This window comes from Pipistrellus hanaki (genome assembly GCF_964339955.1).
Source record: "Pipistrellus hanaki genome assembly, chromosome: 14".
Taxonomy (NCBI): Eukaryota; Metazoa; Chordata; class Mammalia; order Chiroptera; family Vespertilionidae; genus Pipistrellus; species Pipistrellus hanaki.
Window position 1 is genome coordinate 15,318,704 of NC_140516.1, and position 22,191 is coordinate 15,340,894.

At 37.1% G+C, this 22,191-nt stretch overlaps 1 protein-coding gene across 3 annotated transcripts in view; it reads right to left on the reverse strand.

Annotated features, from left to right (window-relative positions):
- MCU (mitochondrial calcium uniporter) overlaps nt 1-22,191 on the reverse strand; it is a 179,703-nt gene that overhangs the window by 147,072 nt on the left and 10,440 nt on the right. The gene's annotated exons all lie outside the window — the stretch shown is intronic.

Genomic DNA, 22,191 nt, shown 5'->3' on the forward strand with positions numbered 1-22,191 from the left:
TCAGTAGTGCCAAGGTTGAGAAACTCTGAGATAGAGTATTTCCACCTACAGTCTTGCCAGTCTATCTGAAGTACAAATGCCACTCTGTAGAATGATAATATTAGATGTATCTGGACTATTTGAATTGGAAAATGGAAAACAGAGTGAACAAGAGACAGAGTCTACTTTATTCAGAGTGGTAACTGCTCTGCATTCCAAAGGCAAAGTTATCTCATTTTATGGGGTTGAGTTCTTTTTAAGAAGAGTCTAAAGAAGTATTTTTCTGTAACTTCACAATATAATACAATTATTTACCAAGAAATATCTGGGATTGGGTCCTTTTGCTATTCTGAAGTAGTTATAAGAGCTAACACAATACAAGGAACTGTAACCACAAAACATTTTTCCTGTGCATCGAGGTGGAGGAATAAAGAAGCAATGTCTCTCAAGGTCCATCAGACTGGGGAGCGGGAATGAAAACAGAAGGCTCCATCCCACTACTCTCTTAACATGTAGTCTTCCTTTGCTAGAAACCTCATGCTGTTCTCCTCATAAACGGTATACAAACAATTTTAGTCACTCTATGAGATCCAAGAGCTTTTTAGGCTTAATAACTCAGAAATCTATCATTTTTTCTCCACACTTATAATTATATCCCTTTTCTCAATAGGACATCTCAGGGGAAGAAAATGAAATAAAATGAGTGCCCTCAAACTTCTCAATAGGACATCTCAGGGAAAGTAAAGGAAAGAAAATGAGTGTCCAAAACAAAACATTACAAAACCCTTCTCTCCTATGTTATCTTATATTACACTCCCTCCAACTCACTATACTCCAACAACATTGGCCATTTGGCTGTTCCTCCAATAAGCTAACTTCATTTCCATCCCAAACCCCAATCCTGGTCCCAATCCATCTTTTCATCTATTTATTCAACTGAACTATTCTTCACCCCTATTACATGGATTTCTTCTTGTCATTTAGGGCTCAGCTTGAGTGTCTTGACCTCAGAGAGGCCTTCTCCAACTCTTCAAATGTCAGTTGACCCTGAAATCACTCTCTATCATTATCAAATTTCCCATGGTTTTTAATTAGTTGGCACCTTTAACTAGCCTTCTTCATTTGGAAAATTTCTCATTTCATAATTCTTGCCTCCCCAAGATAAAGGGCAGATATTCACTTTACCAGTTTCTCTTGAAAACTGGAAGCAGGTAAGTGACCTAGGTTCTGCCAACCTACCACATCCACATGATATTTCAATTAGGAAACAAGTGATATAATAGAGGCACCATATGGAATCCATTCTGAAGGACATTTCAGACAAATATCAGCTTTATTTCAGTAGGAGAAATGACAGAGATACTAGCAGTTGCATCTCATCCTCAGGATAGACAGTGTGAATTCCAATACCTGTTCCCAGTGGCAAAAGCAGTAGAGCCCAATGATGTAGATTAGTGGTACAATTTGGGCTTTGTTCCTGGCTAACTATGGTGTTTCCCCAAAAATAAGACATCCTCCGAAAATAAGACCTACTTACAGGTTTCCTTCTGAGTGAAATATAAGGCATCCCCCCGAAAATAAGGCCTCCCTAGGCTAAACATGAGAGATTTGGTCCACTGAATCTGAAAGAAATGGAGTCACAAGAAATTCACCAGGAAATTCAGGAATTGGATTGTTATAATGATGTTCCAGAAGATGATGACATGATTGTCATTGAATAAATGGGTAAATTCTCGATACTGTAGGATTCACGGTTTGTCTGGGTTGTGTTGACAACTACCGTACTACCGTACCGTATACAGGTAATAAATTTCCTTTATTTTCATTTAACAATAAATGTGTACCGTATTCTTCTTCAAGGAAAAATAAGACATCCCCTGAAAATAAGACAAGTGCATCTTTGAGAGCAAAAATTAATATAAGACACTGTCTTATTTTCGGGGAAACAGGGTAGAACCCAAGACTCATTCTCTGGCTTCCTGTAAAGATTTTGTGAGCTACCTAATAACCTTTAAAAATATGTTTTCTGCTTAAACTAACTAGAGTGGGTTCTGCCATTTACAACTAAAATATCTGATTTATTCTTCATGAATGTCTTACTAATATTTTCTTGTTAATTATTTATTTAATAGCTGTCTCTCCCACAAGAACATAAACTCCATGAGGACAGATAGGCACCTTATTTATCTTGTTCATCCCCATATACCCAGTATTTAGAGTAGGATGCATATACAGTGGCACTCAATAAAAACCCAAAAACAAAACAACAAAAAATAACAAATCTCTCTACTGCTACATAAATATATTCTTAGGAACCAGGTGGAAGAAATTGAAAATATCAGTGCTATGGGAGTTAAGAGCTAAAAAGGCTCATGGGACCTGGAGAAGTCAGAGAGTGTTCATAAGGGGGATGGCACTTGAGTATTGAAACAATGCACAAAGTCACTAATCATCAGAGAAATGCAAATTAAAACCACAATGAGGTATCAACTCACACCTGTCAGAATGGCTACCATCAATAAGTCAACAATAAGTGCTGGCTAGGATGTGGAATGCACTGTTGGTGGAAATGCAGGCTGGTGCGGCCACTGTGGAAAACAGTATGGAGTTTCCTAAATTTAAAATGGAGCTGCCTTGACACAGCAACCCCACATCTGGAAATACAGGGATGGGCAACAGTAGGCTTATAGTTGTTATACAAATAAATAAAACAATAATTAATAAATAATAATGCAAGAATAAATTCTGTTTGTGGTTGTAAATATGCAGGACAGAATTTATTCTTATATTGTTATTTATTAATTATTGTGTTATTTGTATTAAAACTGTAAACCTACTTTTTTTGCCCATCTCTGTATAACCAAAGACATCCAAACACTTATTTGAAAGAATATATGTATCCCTATGTTCATTGCACTGTTATTTACAATAGCCAAAATCTGGAAATAGCACAAGTGCCCATCAGTAGATGGGTGAATAAAAAAGCTGTTGTTCATTTACATAATGGAATATTACTTGTTCATAAAAAGTCTGACAGCATGGATGGATCTGCAGATTATTATATTAAATAAGCCAACAAGAGAAAGACAGATACCATATGATCTCACTTATATGTGGAATCTAATAGATAAAATAAACTAACAAACGAAATAGAAACAGGCATGGATACATGGAACAGACTGATAGCTCAGAGGGGATGGGGGTTAAGGAGACTGGATGAAAGAAGGTGAAGGTATTAAGCAAAACAAACAAACAAACAAACAAAAACATATATATATATATAAATATATATATATATATATATATACATACATACATACATATATATATATATATATATATATATATATATAACACAGAGACACAGACAACAGTGTGCTAATAGCCAGAAGGAAAGGGGGGTGGAGATGGGCAAAGGGGACAGAAAGACTTTGCTTTGGGCGATGGACACACAGTGCAGTGTGAGATGATATTCTGTTTAGTTGTACACTTGAAAACTGTATGGTTTGTGTACCAATGTCACCCCAATAAATTAAATTAAAAACAAGAAAAGATGGACTGTAATGATCTTTCCATAGGAGTGTAAAAGAAGAGCTTTGGGACTTTCAAAGGATGAGAACAAATGAATGGCACTGAAAGTGTGGCAAACAAAAAGAAAAAAAAAGGATTAAGGAACAGTGTTGGCTCTCAGTGGGAAACACCTAAATATGCAAAATGGAAAAGAATACCAATGGTTCTGAATGCTAGACTTGGTAATGTTGTATTTGATGTTTCAAAAGCACTAATTCTCAATGAGCACTTTCATATATTCTTTATTCTAGATATCTGCTGTGTAAAAACTACAACAGCTACCCACACATTTTCAACAGCAGTTCCTCTCTGAACACTGAAGTTCTATATTTATCTGTTCAAGCTGAGAGACTACTAAAGAAAGAGATTCTGATAATTATCCTCTTGTAACCAAGAAGATGCTCAATTTAAAGATTAAAATCTATTATCAAATTGTCCTTTATTTCTTAACCCTATCCTCAAAGTCGAATTTAAAAATGTGTCTTAATTCCATTTACCATCCAGTCTACTAGAATACTACCTTCATACTGAGTACATAAGTTAGAACATTGAAGAAAGAATTTCATAACATAGTTACTCAGAAGACAAAAAGACAATTTTATGAAGTTAACTCTTCAGATAAAGTCTTCTAAGAACCTAGCAAATCCTCTAAGTAATAACTGTAAAAAGGCTACATAATTATATTTTACTAGAGGCCCAGGGCAGTAACCAATTCTGTTCACACAGTAACACATTACAAAAGGCTCATAAAGTGAATATTATTTTGGATTTTGGGGGCTTTTTTTTTTTTTTCAATTTTCCTGAGACTTATTTTGAATGAAAAGATGGTTTATTCTTTAAAATTCTCAAGTGTGCCACCAAAAAATAAAATTTATTTTGGAAATTGTATTATAAATACAAACCATGATACAGCCAGTCTTTGGAATATTATGCTACCATTAAATGTTCATGGTAGCTTCATTAAATATTTGGTACAATACTAAGCAAAGGAAGCAAAATACAGTCATACAGTTTTATGCTATACATAAAAATGAACAGTTCTTTTACCAAAAGCAAGATAAGCTCTGGCTGACTGGCTCAGTGGTTAGGGCATCAGCCCTTGGACCGAAGTATCACAGGTTCAAGGGCACATACTTTGGTTGCAGGTTCAATCCCCAGTCCCAGTCAGGGCACATGCAGGGAGGCAACCAATCAATGTGTCTCTCACACATGAATATTCCTCTCTTTTCCTTTCTCTCTCTCTCTCTCTCTCCCCCACCCCTCCCTTCCTCCTTCCCTTCTCTCTAAAGATCAATGGGGAAAATATCCGAGTGAAGATTATTATTTAAAAAAAAAAAAAAAAAAAAGGCAAGATAATCACCATAAAAAAAGGTCTGGAAGGCAATATAAAAATGTTAACAATAGTTGTCTCTGAGTAACATTTTCTTCTTACTTTCATTTCTCTGTATATTTTACTTTTTCTATGATAAAGATTTAACATATAGCTATGAGCTTTTAAAATGGATAATTCTAAATGTGTTAGAAAAAAAAGAATCATAGCACCATATACATAGCAGAAGACTGAGTTTATTTTTGCTCTATCTGACAAATTTGTCTGGTAATAAATAAAAGTGTAGTTGTAAAAAAAAAACAAAAAAAAAAACCCTCAGTTGTGCTGTGAATCATAAACTGCTCTAAAAAAAAAAAAATAAAGTCTTAATTTAAAAATATCCAGAAGATAAAACATTTTTCTGAAGACGTAAGTGACAGAACAAAGGAAATTAAGCTTTCATAAGAGAAAGGGAAATTTTCTCCATGTCCAAGTCTTGAAGGAGATATATTGCAAATTTTAGTTAAAGTGTCATTCAAAGTAACACATAAGCTCGTAAAAAAGAAACAGATTTTTTTCCAGTTCTTAATGGTCTATTAGGAAAAAGTGACAGTTTTCAATTCAAGTTACTCTCTTCTTTGACCTCTGTGATTCAAACTCCCAAATAAAAATGTGTTATAATAATTACTCAACAAAAGATTAATTTAAAAAAGTAACTCCAGCTATCAGAATTTCAACTCTAATTACCCTGAAATTTTACTTGTAGAAAAAAGAAAACTCTGACAGTAGCTACAACTTAATCTTGCTACTTTATTGTAATGGCTGTCTATGCCTAGACTGAGTCAAGTGGAAGGTTGGATTCCACTTCAAGAAAGAAAAAGGCAGCAACTGAAATCAAGGGGGAAAGGCAGCATCTAGTGCGACAGAGGTCATACCTCCTCAATTATAATAAACCATTGTGCTAACTGGCTATCAGTTTTAATATTTGTGTAGAAAAATGCTCCTATAAACTCATTTCACTCTTCAAATAAAATGTACAAATTCCATTTTCACATTACTTCCACAGATCTGAAAACTCAGTGAGAATAACATACTACACCAATAAGCCTAACCATAAATATTGTAGAGTTCCTCATAAGGAGCTTAAGTGAACAGTTATTTTGAGTTGCAATTACCAATGACAGGCCCAAAGTGATTTATTTGTACGTGTTGCAGATATTCTCATTTCAAACAAAATGGAATGATTCTTTTTCGGTCTCAACAGAAATATAACCATTATCCCCACCTACAGAAAACACTGCCTAGAAAAAGTAGCAATGAATCACCATTGCCAGCCATCAGACAGGTACAAAAACACTGTAGTCTGTATTAGAAATCATCTCAACAACCAATAAAATAAAAATTCCTGCTGAAACCGGTTTGGCTCAGTGGGCAGAGCGTCGGCCTATGGACTGAAAGGTCCCGGGTTCAATTCCGGTCAAGGGCATATACCTTGGTTGCGGGCACATCCCCAGTAGGGGTGGTGCAGAAGGCAGCTGATCGATGATTCTCTCTCATCGATGTTTCTCTCTCATCGATGTTTCTCTCTATCGTTCTCTCTCCTCTCTGTAAAAAAATCAATAAAATATATTTTAAAAATAAATAAATAAATTTTAAAAAATTCATTCCATACAAAGGATGTTTATTCCCAAATGGAGAAATACACTCAAATGTGCATCTTTAAAATAAGTATTCATTCATTCAGCCACTACTTGTGAGACTGTGTTATTAAGCATTCTGTTAGGTGCTTAGGATTCTCTAGTGAAGAAAATGTTCCTCCTGTAATGGAGGAAGGGAGAGCAAGTAATACATAACATATGAAATGTTGGGAAGCCAAGAAAAAATAAAGCAGAGTATGTAATGGGAAAGGAGAGTGTTGAGTAGATGGGGAAAGATTGCAAATTTATATTGGCAGATCATGGATATTTGAGAAAGATAAGAAAAAAGCAAGCCTGCATATATTCAGAAGAGCATTCTAGTTGTAGGAAAATGTACTGCACATCTGGCCTGTCTGGGGTGGACGGGGGAAAGTGGCAGCAGTTGGAGGGCCGGGTGGGGAGCCAAATGTTCAGCAGTGGTAAGCTGGCGTTGGCGGGTAACGAGCTGAAAAGCAGATTATTATACATTCTACAATTCCATAGTGGGAGTAATTATACCACAGAAACAGGCAAATGCTACAAATCAGAGGTTTCCCCACTCTGGAAATCTGGTTCATTATCAGCACATTGCTACCTATGGGCTACTTTAAGTACAGTCATGCAGCACAGAATGACATTTTTGTCAACAACAGACTGCAAAAATGGCAATAGCCTCGTAAGATTATAATAGAGCTGAAAATTCCTATCCCCTGCCCTAGCCAGTTGGCTCAGTGGATACAGCATCAGCCTGGGACTTTCCAGTTAAGCGTACAGACCTCGGTTGCAGGCTCAATCCCCAGTGTGGGAGGCAACCAATTGATGTGTCTCTCTCACATCGATGACTCTCTCTCTGTTTCTCCCTCCCTTCCACTCTCTCTAAAAAAAATCAATAGAAAGATATTCTCAGGTGAGGATTACCAGGCAAACAAAATTCCTATCACCTACTAATATCATAGCCGTGTTAATATCATAGCACAACACATTACTCACATTTGTGGTGACAGTGATGTAAACAAAACCACTGTCAGTCCTATAAAAGCACCTATAATAATAAAAGTGTAATATGCTAATTATACCGGACAATCTTCCGGACGAAGCAACAGTGGTGGGGGTCAAGCCCTTTGCATTAATTTCATGCATCGGGCCTCTAGTAGCATATATAACTATATACAGTACATGATACCTGATAATGATAATAAATGACAATATTACTGGCTTACATATTTACTATACTATAATTCTTATTATTATCTTAGAGTGTACTCTTTCTATTTATAAAAAACCTGCTATAGTCCTAGCCAGTGTTTCTCAGTGGTTAGAGCATTGGCCTGTGCACTGAAGAGTCTCGGGTTCCATTCCAAGTAAAGGGCACCTATCTGGTTGGAGCACATGTGGGAGGCAACCAATCAAGTTCTCTCTCACATATCAATGTTTCTCTCTCCCTCTCCTCCTCCCTCTCTGTCTCTCCCCCTCTTTCCTCCCATCCCTTCCACTCTCTCTAAAAAAAAAAAATCAATGGTAAAAATATCCTCAGATAAGGATTAACAAAAGAAATAAAATAAATTTCAAAAGTGTGCTGCAGTCCTAGGCAGTGAGCCTATGTTTTGCAGGCAATAGCCTCATATATCTCATGTTACCAAGCATCTCTTGGTTGCGTTATTTTCTCTTCCCTTGATGTAATCTTGTGTTGTTTTGTACAACAACATGCTGTACAGGTTTGTAGCGTCGGAGCAATAGGCTATACCATATGGTCTAGGTGTGTAGTAGGTTGTACCATATAGGTTTGTGTAAGTACACTCTAGCATGTTTGAACAATGAAATTGCTAACGACACATTTCTCAGAACATATCCCCATGGTACGTAACTGTACTTTGTCGTTTACTTTGAGTGAGATGAGAAACTGTTGGAAGGGTAGTCTTCTACCTGGTATCATTACTCCCATTACTTGAGTTCTGGCCATGGAAAACAAACGGCAAAAGCAGAGGCTAATTTGGAGGCTGTTGATATCATCTAGGTTAGATATGGTGGTGGCCTAAACCGAAGTGCCAGTGGTGAGACTGTGAGAAAATGCCCAAATCTGGATATGAAGAGCTGTTCTAATTTGGATCAGTATGTGGCAATAGTAAACAAGCTTCCTGCCAACAATTCAATGATATCTAGCTCTAATCTAAATATATCATTCCTGGTTCTGAATTAAGACTACTAGTTGGATTTGCAAAGAAGCACACAAAAACAAGTCTCAGATGAGCATCATAGATATTAGCTATTAACAGTTCTGTTATCATTCAAATGATAAACATATACTACTACATTTATTAAGTACCTGTTATATATAAGGCACTGTAGGAAATACAAAAAACAAACTATAATCCAAGCCCTCAACCTAAAGGAGGTTGCAATCTAAAGTGTAAACTGAATCATCCATATAGAAAAGATACAGATTGAAGTCAGTGCAAGTACAAAGTGTGTGCTGGGCTAATGAGTATTCTATAAATTGCGGAAAGGGAGGGGGGAAAAACCACTGAACAGATGGGACTTCAGCTAGGCCTTAAAGGGTGCATAGAACGAGATTGTGAGAGAGGAAGAAAGAAATAAGAGCCTTACGGGCAGTGGATCTACAAAACAAAAGATCCAAGGTAAAGGTAGAAATGCTCGATGGTTGGGGACTAGCCTATTCAATGCATTCAGGAGCACTGTAAGATACAGTCTACAACTATGAAATATGGAGACATATATTTGAACTCCCAGTTCCATCACTGATGGGCATGTAACTTAGAACCCTCCAGTCTCTATTTCCTCAGCAGTGGCAATTACAGTCCCAACTTCATAGGACTAAACTAAATAAAATCAAGTATGCATGGTTCTTCACACAACCTGGAAGTTAGTAAGCGGTTACTGGTTATAAAAAACAAAAATCATTAAAGAGAGAAAGTTAGACTGTAACTCAATTATAGAAGGCCTTGAATGTGAGATTAAGGAATTTGCATTAAATCCTTGTGTGAAAAAATGATTTTGTAAGTAAAATTGTAGAAAGAAATCTGGCAGGAAGATATAGAATGTATTGGCTACAGAGGACACACTGGAAGTTGAATTGCTATTTAAGCAAAAGTCCAGGCACACGGATAAGAGTTTTATACTAGTGTAAAGGTAGTGAAAACGGAAATACAAAGTACAACTTAAGTGAGATGACAAAGGTAGGCTACACCTAGGATTTAGTTAGTAAATAAAAGGGTGGGATACTGAACTGTGTACTTAAGAAATGGCTTAAGATGCCCAGCCAATGTGGCTCAGTGGTTGAGTGACAACCCAAAGAGAGGTCACAGGTTCAATTCCTAGCCAGGTTGATTGCCAGTAGGGGGCATGTGGGAGCAGCCAATCGATGTTTCTCATTGATGTTTCTATCTCTCTCTCCCTCTCCCTCTTCTTCTAAAATAAATAAAAATTTATTTTTAAAAAAGTGCCCTGCCCTAACTGGTTTGGCTCAGTGAATAGAGAATTGCCCTGCGGATTGAAAGGTCCCAGGTTTGATTCCAGTCAAGGGCATGTACCTTGGTTGTGGGCACATCCCTAGTAGGAGGTGTGCAGAAGGCAGTGGATCAATGTTTCTCTCTCATCCATGTTTCTAACTCTCTATCCCTCTACCTTTCTCTCTGTAAAAAATCAAAAAAAAATTTAAATGCCCTACCCAGTTTGACTCAGTGGATAGAGTGTTTGTCTGAGGACTGAAGGGTCTGGCTTCTTTTGCTCAGCAATGCATCTATGAAATTCACACATTATTACATGTAGTGATAGTTTGTTCATTCTAATCAGTATTCAATGTCCACTGTGTGACTGTACCAGAAGCTTATGTACCCAGTCTACTGTTGATAGGCATTTGAAAAATTCCAGTTTGGACTATTACAATTAGCCATGCCATAAACCAGGGGTCTTCAAACTACGGCCCGCGGGCCACATGCGGCCTGCAGAGGAGTCTGATCCGGCCCGCCAGGTTTTTTGGGCAGTGAGCGCAGCCGAGGTGTTACAGTAGGAATTAGTAGTTCATATAGTCCAGCCCTCCAGCTCTCTGAGGGACCGTGATCTGGCCCCCACTTTAAAAAGTTTGAGGACCCCTGCTAAACATTTTTGTCCATGTCTTCGGGTGAGTATAAGCACTCTATTCAGTTGTGTATAAATCTAGTAGTGGAACTGCTGAGTCATGGACATGCGTGTGTTCAACTCCAGTAAATAACAAATGAACTTTTACGGAAGAAATATTTTAAGATCTTTATAAGGAAATTTGAATGATTAGATTTTGAAGAAAGTGCTGGCTTCAAAAACTACTTTCAGGAGGGTAAACATATTGAAGTAGAATAGTTGATCCACACTGCTTCCAAAGAAGGCAATTTCTTTAGATTGTTTTCACCTACAATTTAGACTATGACAATAACAGTCTTGTCCTTTCTGGAACTGATGATGCTAAAAATTTAGGGGGAAAAACTATTGAAGAGCATTACTATCAATAAAGTAACCATTTTCTCAACTTGTTACAGAATGCAACTGTTCCCAGTCAGAATTCTGCAACAGTGAAGCCTGTAGCCATTTAATCATACTCCCACATATTGAAAGGGACTTCAGAACTAGTGTAATCTCCAGGTGGATGCCTTCTATATCAGTGATCATGCTACTAAACATTTATTTAACCCAGGAACAGAAAAAGGACATTAGGCAAAAACTAAGGGAATCTGAATAGAGACTTTAGTTAATAATAATATATCAATATTGGTTCATTAAATATAACAAATGTACCATATAATGTGAGATGTTAATAATATAGAAAATAAATGGGAATTCTGTGTACTATCTTCACCATTTTCCTGAAAATCCAAAAGTTTTTAAATAAAATGTATTCTTTCTTTTTGTGTGCGCATAATTTCCTGGATACATTTTATTTTTATTTTTTTAAATCATTATTGTTGAAAATATTACATATGTCCTCCTTTTCCCCCATTGACCTCTCCCAGCCTACCTCCGTTCCTCACCTTACACCTTCACCACCCTATTGTCTGTGTCCATGAGTTATGCATATATGCATATAAGTTCATTGATCTCCTCCCACCCACCCACTTCCCTGCCTTCCCTTGAGGTTTGACAGTTTGTTCAATGCTTCTATGTCTCTGGATCTAATTTTTTTCATCGGTTTATATTTTTCATTATATTCCACAAATGAGTTAGATTATGTGATATTTCTCTTTCTCCGGCTGGCTTATTTCACTTAGCATAATGCTCTCCAGGTCCACCCATGCTGTTGCAAATTGAAAGAGTTCTTTCTTTTTGACAGCTGCATAATATTCCATTGTGCAGGTGTGTCAGTTTTTTAATCCACTCATCTGTTGATGGGCACTTTGGCTGTTTCCAAATCTTAGCTATTGTAAATTGTGCTGCAATGAACATAGGGCTGCATATATTCTTTCTGATTGGTGTTTGTGATTTCTTAGGATATATTCCTAGAAGTGGGATCACTGGGTCAAATGAGAATTCCATTTTTAATTTGAGGAAATTCCATACTGTTTTCCCCAGTGGCTGTACGAAGTCTGCATTCCCACCAGCAGTATATGAGAGTTCCCTTTTTTCCACATCCTTGCCAACACTTGTCATTAGTTGATTTGTTGATGATAGCCATTCTGACAGTTGTGAAGTGGTACCTCACTGTCATTTTGATTTGCATTTCTCAGATGATTAGTGACTTTGAGCATCCGGCCATCTGTATGTCCATTTTGGAGAAGTATCTATTTAGGTCCTTTGTCCATTTTTTGATTGGATTGTTTATCTTGCTTTTGTTAAGTTGTATGAGTTTCCTATAAATTTTGGAGATTAACTCTTTAACAGATGTATCATTGGCAAATAAGTTCCCCCATTTACTGGGCTCTCTTGTTATTTTGTTGGTGGTTTCTTTTGCTGTGCAGAAGCTTATTTTGATGTAGTCCCATTTGTTTATTTTCTCCTTTGTTTCCATTGTCCTAGGAGATGTATCAGTAAGATGTGTGAGATTTTGCTGCCTATGGTTTCTTCTAAAATTTTTGTAGTTTCACATCTTATATTTAAGTCTTTAATCCACTTTGAATTTATTTTTGTGTATGGTATAAGTTGATGGTCCATTTGAAACTATCATAATCTGCAGATTGTAATAGACCTGCTAAACTCCTCTCAGAATGCAATAAAAATGCACTTTAAGAGCTGTTATCTGCCTACCCACGCATACATATACACAGGCATATACACTCTTTTCATCTATGGAGTTAGATACATAGTCATATGGGGGAAGCATTCTGTCTGTGCTGGTTTTGGTTTTGCTCCTAGCAATGACATTATTTTTTTTTAATATATTTTATTGTTGTTTTTTTTTTGTACAGAGAGGAAGAGGGATAGAGAGTTAGAAACATAGATGATAGAGAATCATCAATCAGCTGCCTCTTGCACACCCCCTACTGGGGATGGGCCCGCAACCAAGGTACATGCCCTTGACCGGAATGAAACTGAGACCTTTCAGTCCGCAGGCCGAAGGTCTATCCACTGAGCCAAACCGGTTTTGGCTAGCAATGATATTATGAACAGGCTCAGACTTCCTTTTTCATTCCAACTTATTCATCTTTTGAGTATACTCTATAAATAGTTAATGAATCATTAAAAAGCAAAACCCTAGTTATCTTTAAACAATAAAGAGCATCCACGCTTCAAGTAAAGTCAATTCTCCAATAAATCAAATTTTTGTGGTTTAAATAACGGAGTCTTGCTTTTACTTCAGGGATAAATAAAGGGAAACAAAGGAGACTTGCCTTAACAGCTAACAGGGGGAAAAAACAGCCCTAATATGGTATGAGAGCTAGTGGAAGGACCTCTGGGCAAGAAGGCGGAGATCTAGCCTCTACTTTGAATTCTGCCACTAATCTGCTCTGTGGTCCTTGAACATTGTCCTGAGCACCTTATCACTTCTTGGCTATGCCAGCTATCCTCGTTCAGTGGTCTGCAAGCTCATTAGTCAACAGAGCCAAATATCAACAGTTCAACGATTGAAATTTCTTTTGAGAGCCAAATTTTTTAAACTTAAACTTCTTCTAACACCACTTCTTCAAAATAGACTCGCCCAGGCCGTGGTATTTTGTGGAAGAGCCACACTCAATGGGCCAAAGAGCTGCATGTGGCTTGCGAGCCGCAGTTTGCCGACCATGATCCTAGTTAAATCTTTTATCATTATCTCTAAACCTTTAGTGTCTAGAAAGAAAAGTAATATCCTACCACTCAACGAATGTTTACACCTACTGAGGGATAGGGGCAGGGAGATAATACAATAAAAGTGGACTGCTGTCATACATAGTTTTCCTCTTCATTAACCTGTATTAGCAATCCCACCACTATATATATTGCAGATGTTACTTCCTACTTAGCATTATGGCACAGGCCTTGGCTTTCCTTTTAGAGACTATTTGAATTTAACTGTGGTTATAGAAAGTTTATATCTAAATGCAACTTGAAGTTTGGTTCTTCTACAGCATGAGTTGGCAAATTTTTTCTTAAAGAGTTATATATTTCAGGCTTTGTCTCTGTCACAACTCAAGTTTGTTGTTATAGTGCCAAAAGCATATAACAACATGTGAACTGACAATATGTGAACAGATCTATTGGTGTTCCAATTAAACTTTATTTACAAAAACACAGTAGTCCCAGCTATAGTTTGCCAATCTCTGCTCTATAATGTCAGGGGAAGGAACATCAACTGGCAAGACTGATTTTGGAAAACCACATCATGAATTCACACTGAAAAAACTGGGTTTTTTTGCAGGAAGCAAATGCTTACGAATCATGATCTTCACATACCTGAGAATGTTCAAGTTTCCCTGCGTGAATAGGTCACATCACCAATACCTAAGACAGAGCAGGAAAACACTCTCCCTTACATGGTTGTTATGACATAACAGGGGATGTGTTAATTTATGTAGCAAAATTTACAAGGTGACCTGCAAAAGCAAAATACCAGGTTTTAGCAACTTTAGCAATAAATACAGAAATCCAAACCTCATCAAGGGAAAATATCACTCCTATAGAGTAAGGTAAACTAATTCAGGTAAGTGTCAAGGTCATTGGCTCTCCTGGGAGAACTGTTCTTTTTCCATACAACCCAGTTGGTTTAGACCAGCGGACCCTTTTTCATCCATAATCTGTTAAATTTCCAAGAGGCCAGAGAAACTGAGCTAACAAGTTCTGATTGATTCTGAGATGGGGCAGGGATTGCTCATCTAATCAGGCCAAGATCAGATCTGTCAGCCCTTAGGGTCTACCCTACAAAAATGTTCCTTCCTGCAATAGTCACCTCGCTAAACTCATCACCATGTTGGCCACCAGGTGTTCAGTAGCAGGCTGGAGCAAAGAGCCAACCCACAAGGATCAAGGAAGTGCCTTTTTAAAAACTAATCTTAAAAAATTCCTCTACATGGCTTTGCAAAGTAAGCAAAAACCATGCCAAATAGTAAAAAAGGCACTTACTTGACTCCCACAGGCCAGCTCCACACTCTAGCAGCTAAGATGTCACTGGCATGGTACATGGAGAGTGAGGTGGAAACGATATCTTGCCAACCACTGTAGGAATGGTAGTAAAAGACCTAAAAGAATAGAAAAAAGTAAAGTCAATGTAAAAGGAAAAGGCCCTCCTGAGCCTGGTGACATGGGCACCTCAGCATATAATGCCAAAAAGAAAAGAAAATGTGAAAAGATACTACTTAGGTCAATCTTAGCTGCCAGTTAGTTATTATTACAGTGACCCTTAAGACAAAAGGGCACTTTTAAAAGAATTTGAGTTATAACCTAGAATAAATCCAGATTGTTATAAGAAACTAAAATATACGTTTTGTCAGAAAAAAATATTAAATCTTTGATAACCACATGGTAAATCCATACAGATGTAAAAATAGAGGATCTAAAACAACAACTTATAAACCAATACTTCTAAAAATCATCTTACAGGGAAAAATTTTTTTAAAAAGGAAAATTTTTTTGCCCCATCTCTATGCATCCAGCATTCAAAACACAAATAGAACTATAATAAACAATGAAGAATAAGAAATGTTTTTTAAAACTTAAGGGTACCCTGGCAATAGAAGACTCAGGCTTTCCAAATTCATTCAGGAACTTTGACTAGTTTCAGAAACAAGTTTACAAAACCTATTTGGTGCACTAAAAAAAAAAACTCTGATTCATTTGCCTAGCCACACAACGCTCTGGTTTAGAAGTTGTGTTTCAAAAGGCTTGACTCAGCAAATTGAATAAGAGATCATTCAAAAATAAAAACGATAATTTTTTTAAAAGCCTGTTTCCAAACCACTACTCTTCTCCTCATACCTACATTATTTGTGGGTAAAATAATTATGAAAAAAATATATATTTGCATGATTTGTATGAAAAGCACCAATAGTGAAAAACCAAAACCATTCTCAATTAGCAATCTCTCCTCTCCTCTTTTTAGCTAATCATTCCTACCAAAAAGAAATATTTTCTTTTACTTGCAGGTCCATTCAGCATCATTTCCTTCAGAATCACAATGGAAGAAACAGGGAGTTAAGCTTAATCATTCTTGAGGCACAAAAATGTATCCAATAATTTGAGTTTTCATTCTAAATCAGTTTTAGCCTAAAGACTATTCTTGCATTATTCCAAATGCTTACAGCTTGGTCACATTTTAAGATAGTCTGGTGATTCAAATTGTGCAGGCCTCAATTAACTTAATTAGAATGGGATAGTCACTGTTAATAGCAAGCATATCTGGCCAGACTACATCTTGAGTGCCTAACTAACATTTTCTTCTCAATTTCAGCTTGTGTTTGCCTCACCTTGGCCACAGTCCTGGAAAGCATCACATTTATTAGTGTTTCCCTTGCTGTGTCAGCATTTCTGGTTAATGCACTACAGCAAACTGTTTGGAGGGACAACCTGAATGAAGCTCTGTGCGTGTATTTGCAAAAATTTCAATCCATTATCAAAGATGCTAAGAAGAAAACAACCAAAGAAGAAAAAATATTTATCAGAGATTGCCTTTTTAAAACAATGACTACAATGTAAGACTACACACTAGCATATATATATGTATATATGTACATATACATATATATATATGATTTACCATTAAAAGAAATATTTCTTTCACACCAACTACCTGACTCAAAAAGAAGTAACTCCCCTCATTCCTAGACCTTGTTTTCCTTTGCTCCACAAAACCAAGACACAATTCAAGAAGACTTTTTACCACTTAAGACACATACCCTTTTGCAAAATATAGAAGTTTCAAATTGCAGTTTATTCAAACACACAGAAAAGAAACAATAAATAAATTCCAACAAGTTTCCATCCATAACTTGTCTGCACTTGAAAAATCTGAGAGTTTTTATACAGAAAACCAAGATTTTGCTGCAGCAGCTTAATCCCTCATGAGCTTGCTGTATGCAGCAGATGCTGTTCTGCATTTTACACAAGACATGTTCATCTGTGTAATGAAACATTACTCTTCTCTGTCTTCTCTTGGGAAGTACAAAGGGTTTTCCCAGGGATATGATAAACGAGGACATTCCACACCAAAAAAGGAAACTGGCTGTTTTGAAAGTCAAAACAACATTCCCAGTCTAACTTTAAAAATGACATATTATATTCCTCTTCCCTGCCCCCTCCCAAATATTCAGCTAAAAGGACTTTCAGTCAACAGAATGGTTGAATATGTAAATTCAGAATGAAACACCACAAGAAGTTAAAAATAAAAAAATGAATGAAATTTAAATATTTTTAAAGTATTAAGCAGAGAACAAATTGCATAAGGATACATACAGTCTGATATCTTCTTAAATAAGATTTAAAACATGCTTACAATACTATATAAGGCATATATATGTGTGTGTGAATATATATGTGTGTGTATATATATGTCATAAACATAAACGCATGGAAATGGTAAATACCAATTTGGAGAGGATGTGACTTCTGGGAGAGAAAACAGGAAATAGGAAGGATTCTTGGGGCAGCAATTACAGCTGTAGTTTTAATTTCTCAAGATAAAATATGGTATTTTACTTGTTTTTACAGACATGACATAATTTAAAAAGACTCTTCCCCTTGTATGTTTGGCTAATCACAATATAATTTCCTTATGAAGGGACTCTCTCACCACCCTCCCCCAAAAGAAACCCTCTGGTGACAGAAGGGCCTTTCCAAGTGAGCTTCTTTGACAGCCTGCTGAGCAGTAGTAGTCTCCTGTCTTTTCTTTCACCAGTACTGCTACTTTCTGATGCTGGCTGTGATGTGACCTGGAGATTCATAACTCAGGGCTCTAGCTTGTCTCTACTTTTAATCTAACCAAAAACTCATTATAGGCAAGAGATTTATTATAGTTGCCTTTATTTTCCCCCTTTTACTGCTAAAAGCCCTTGCAAGCATTAAAAAGAAAGCCATTAAAGCTCACCTGTCTTTGTGGCACTTGGCCAAACTATGAACTTGATTTCATTTTTTCTCAAACACCAATGCAGAATGAGATATTAAAATTAAAGAATGTACTTCCTGGAGTTCAATTCTCCACCTAATAAAGGAATATTCTAAAATTCTGCAATATGTTATAATGTAATTCTGCTTTAATATCTCAACTATCCTTAGACATTTTATTTTGATGCTTAAATCAGAACTGGAAGTAGGGAGAAAAAAATTTCGTTTCCTATGGGTTAAAATAAGAACAAAATAAAGAAACAAAACTCAACTATTAATGTGGATCCATGTAATAAGATATATACACAGAGTATATGGATTTCCCTAAAAAATAAAAATAAAAAAATACCACCACCTCTTCCTGATCAGAAAACTCATTTATCCTGTCGATTCAGTGCTTCTAGTGCCAGCATTCAAGATCAGGGAAAGAGAAGCAAACAAAGAGAAAAACTAACAGAGACAGATATTAGCTGGTATTCTGTTTACAAAAGAAATGCACTTACATTAAAATAAAAAACTTTCAATCGTCTTCTTAGGTTTTTACTACTTCAATTCCAGTCAACCTATATTTAAATACTTCTTTAAAGTATTCTGACATCTATACTGTTTCAAAAAGAAAAATTAGTTTTTATCACACTTGGCCATTTGCCACAGCCCTGCTCCATGGCAGCTAGCAGAATTCTGGCAGTGCAAGATACAGGATACAGTGAGGGCAGCTGGAAACACAGAAGAATAGTTCCAAAATAAACACCTCCAAAAATCTGTCATCCTTGGAAATATATATATGTAAGAAACCCAGATTTGGCAGCTTCTCTTTCAAATAGTTCCTTTCTTCCTTCTGCAGTGCCTCGCTCTTCACTCTTCCCTCTTTCCCCTACTCGCTTCAAATACTTGCCAGGTAAATGCATTAGGTCAATTTCTTAAATTACATATAACATAATAGCACTATAGTCTTTTTCATTACTATTTTAACTTAACATTTTACATAGTCCTCTTGTTTCAGCACAATCTGAGATCTCTTTTAAGATTACCAGCTGCTGCCTGAATCAAAGAAAGTAATTCCTTCTTCCTGTTTCTGTGATCCCCACCACTGCAGCCTCCAGGCACAAAGAGCAAGATGCCCTACAGGCGCGTCATTCACAGGGTGGAGGGATTTAGACAATAGCCTCTAGGACTTTAAACTCACTGACTCATTTATCCAGCACTGACTATCTATGTTCTTGACACGATTAGGCTTAGTTCACAGTGTTTGGGAGAATAGACAATTAGGGGCGCTAATCATTTATTAAGGTTTTCTCACTCAGGTTGGCTGGCAAAAACTCAGAATTAACAAATTATTAGAACAGTCCCATCTTCCCTCAACATTCCAACATTAAATGCTTTTTTCCCGTCTCCCATGTCTACAACTATGGAGTCCCCAACACATCCTTCCTCTCCCCCACTCACTCAGCAGTCTGGGCTGAAAAGAGAAGATGAAGGGGGAATGGGACTAAAAGCACAATGACCTGTTTAAGGGGAATGCAGGACAAACTGCTCATCACAATGTGAGAAGCAACAATGTGAACTTCCTGAAAAGGAAATGGAAGGCTGTTTTCTTCACTTCAAGCCCTTAACTCTTGTAAGAATAAGCAAGTACATTATACTTGTGTGTCTATGATTTTATACAAGCCAACCAATAACATAAAATTACTTATAATCCTATATAATAAAGGCCTAATATGCTAAGTGTCCAGTTGGCCAGTCGGCCATTCAACCAATCAAAGCATAATAAGCTAATGATATGATAAGGCCGGTCAACCGCTCACTATGAAGTGCACTGATCACTAGGGGGAAGACAGTTGACTGGTTGACCAGTCGCTATGACATGCACTGACCACCAGGGGGCAGATGCTTCAACAGGTAGGTTAGCTTGCTGCTGGAGTCTGGCCAATTGGGACTGAGCAAGACAGGCCAGACACTACCTGAAGCCCTCCCATGGCCCCTCTCTGCTGGCCAACCTTCCATGTCCCTCCCTGGCCCCGATCATGCACTGGTGGGATCCCTCGGCCTAGCCTGCACCCTCTTGCAATCTGGGACCCCCGGGGAATTTCAGAAAGCCAGTTTTGGCCCATCCTGCAGGCCAGGCCGAGGGACCCCACTGTGCACGAAAATCCGTGCACTGGGGCGGGGTCCCTCAGCCCGGCCTGCCCCCTCTCACAGTCTGGGAGCCCTCACAGCCACTGTGGCTTTGTCCAGATGGATGTCCGGATCCCGTCCAAAAGACATCCACCCTAATTAGCATATTACCCTTTTATTAGTATAAATGAGATATGACTTAGGATTAAAGAAGCTCTTTAGGCTTACCTTACTTATTAAAACCGAAAAGGTTAAGTCAATTGCCCAAGTACAAATAACAAGATAACGGAATAGAAAAGAAAACCCCGAGCTTAAGTCTATTATACCACAAGACTCCTAATCCTCTCCAATTACTTACCTTTATTTTGGTGACTGGAAGGCACAAACACATACCTATTAACACTTCTTTCTCTTCATTTATATAACTATCTCACCAAACTAAAAGAATTCTGTAATGGTACTGCAATCCTTTACTCCCATGAGATTTAAAAAGGCTCACCAACTACATTGCAAATACAATCTTTTCTGGTAACATAGATATTGTAATATCTCTTTAAAATTGTCATAATAAATAGATACTTACTTTGTATTATAATACCTAGAAGGGCAAAGAATATGTGCTTTCTTAAAAAATATAAGCAGTAAGGTGCCTGGTTACTTAAAATTCTAGAGAATCACTCCAAATAACTTGTTCTCAATTACATATTATTATTTATACCTCTCTTGAGAAACTGGCGTAGCAAAAGCAGTATAAAACTCAGATCTACATTTCTAACGTGGGAAGAAAGATTGCTAACCCTGGCCGGCATGGCTCAGTGGTTGAGTGTCAGCCTATGAGCAAGGAAGTCACGGTTTGATTCCCAGTCATACCACATGCCCGGGCTGTGGGCTTGATCACAGTGTGGGGCTTGCGAGAGGCAGCCGATCAATGATTCTTTCTCATCATTGATGTTCCTATCCCTCTTTCCCTTCCCCTTCCTCTGTGAAGTCAATAAAAATATATTTTTTTAAAAAGATTGCTAAAATTTTACTGAGAAAAGATTTCATGCTTATGAATAACTAGTGTTATTTTTTGCCTTTTTTTAAGGTAAAAAAATTAAATACCATCATACATACAAAGTTCAATCTCCCCTATAGGGAATATCCCCTAAAGGGAATCAAATATTACAAAAATGAAAAGATAAGGAGAACAAAGTCAAAGAAAATTACTCAAAAGTATTTTTCTAATTAATAAACATAATGTTAAGAGTTTCTGCTTTGGAAAAGTATAACACAGAAGAATATAGCTCAGTATGCTATGTGAACTTATTCATATTGCTGTGCAAATCTTCCAGATTCTAATGGCACATGGCAGGGGAGGGGAGGCAGGAATTTGGGGATGAGGTGGGCATCTAATTTTTTATATAAATTTAAAAATCATTTTAAAAGAATTAAGCCAGGTCAGCAATTTTTATATATAAAAGTAGAGGAATAGAAAAAACAATCAAACAGTATGAAAAGAAACTCACACAGTTTCAGTGCCTGAAGAATAGAGCCAGATAAACTTTGAATTAAAATGACTTTCTTTTCTACCAAGTATGAGCTGATGGTCCCCATTCAATCACTGAGTTCTACCAATTCTACTTCCTAAGTCTCCTTTTTCTCTATTCCTCTTTCTCTCTCCCCAGTGTTCCTGCCCTGCCTCATTCAGGCATCTTTTACCTGTTCCATCAAAATAACCCTTACTGGTCTCTCTGCTTTCTGGTCCCTTCTTCTCCAATCCAGTCCTCAGACTGCTGCCAATGCGACCTACCTAAAAGCACACACCTGATCATGTGATTGCCCTACTTGAAATTCTTCAAATGCTCACCTATTGACTAGTAGGATTTTTCCAAACTGTGGCTTAAATTGTAAAATCTATTCAAGTGGGTCCCAACCAGTGTTAACAAAACATGATAGAAACTATGTATCATTCATACAAATTTAAAATATTGTTTCATAAAACTTTTCTTATACACACATGCACATGCTGGGTCATAATATAAACTGTATTTCTACTGTGGGTTGAGTTTA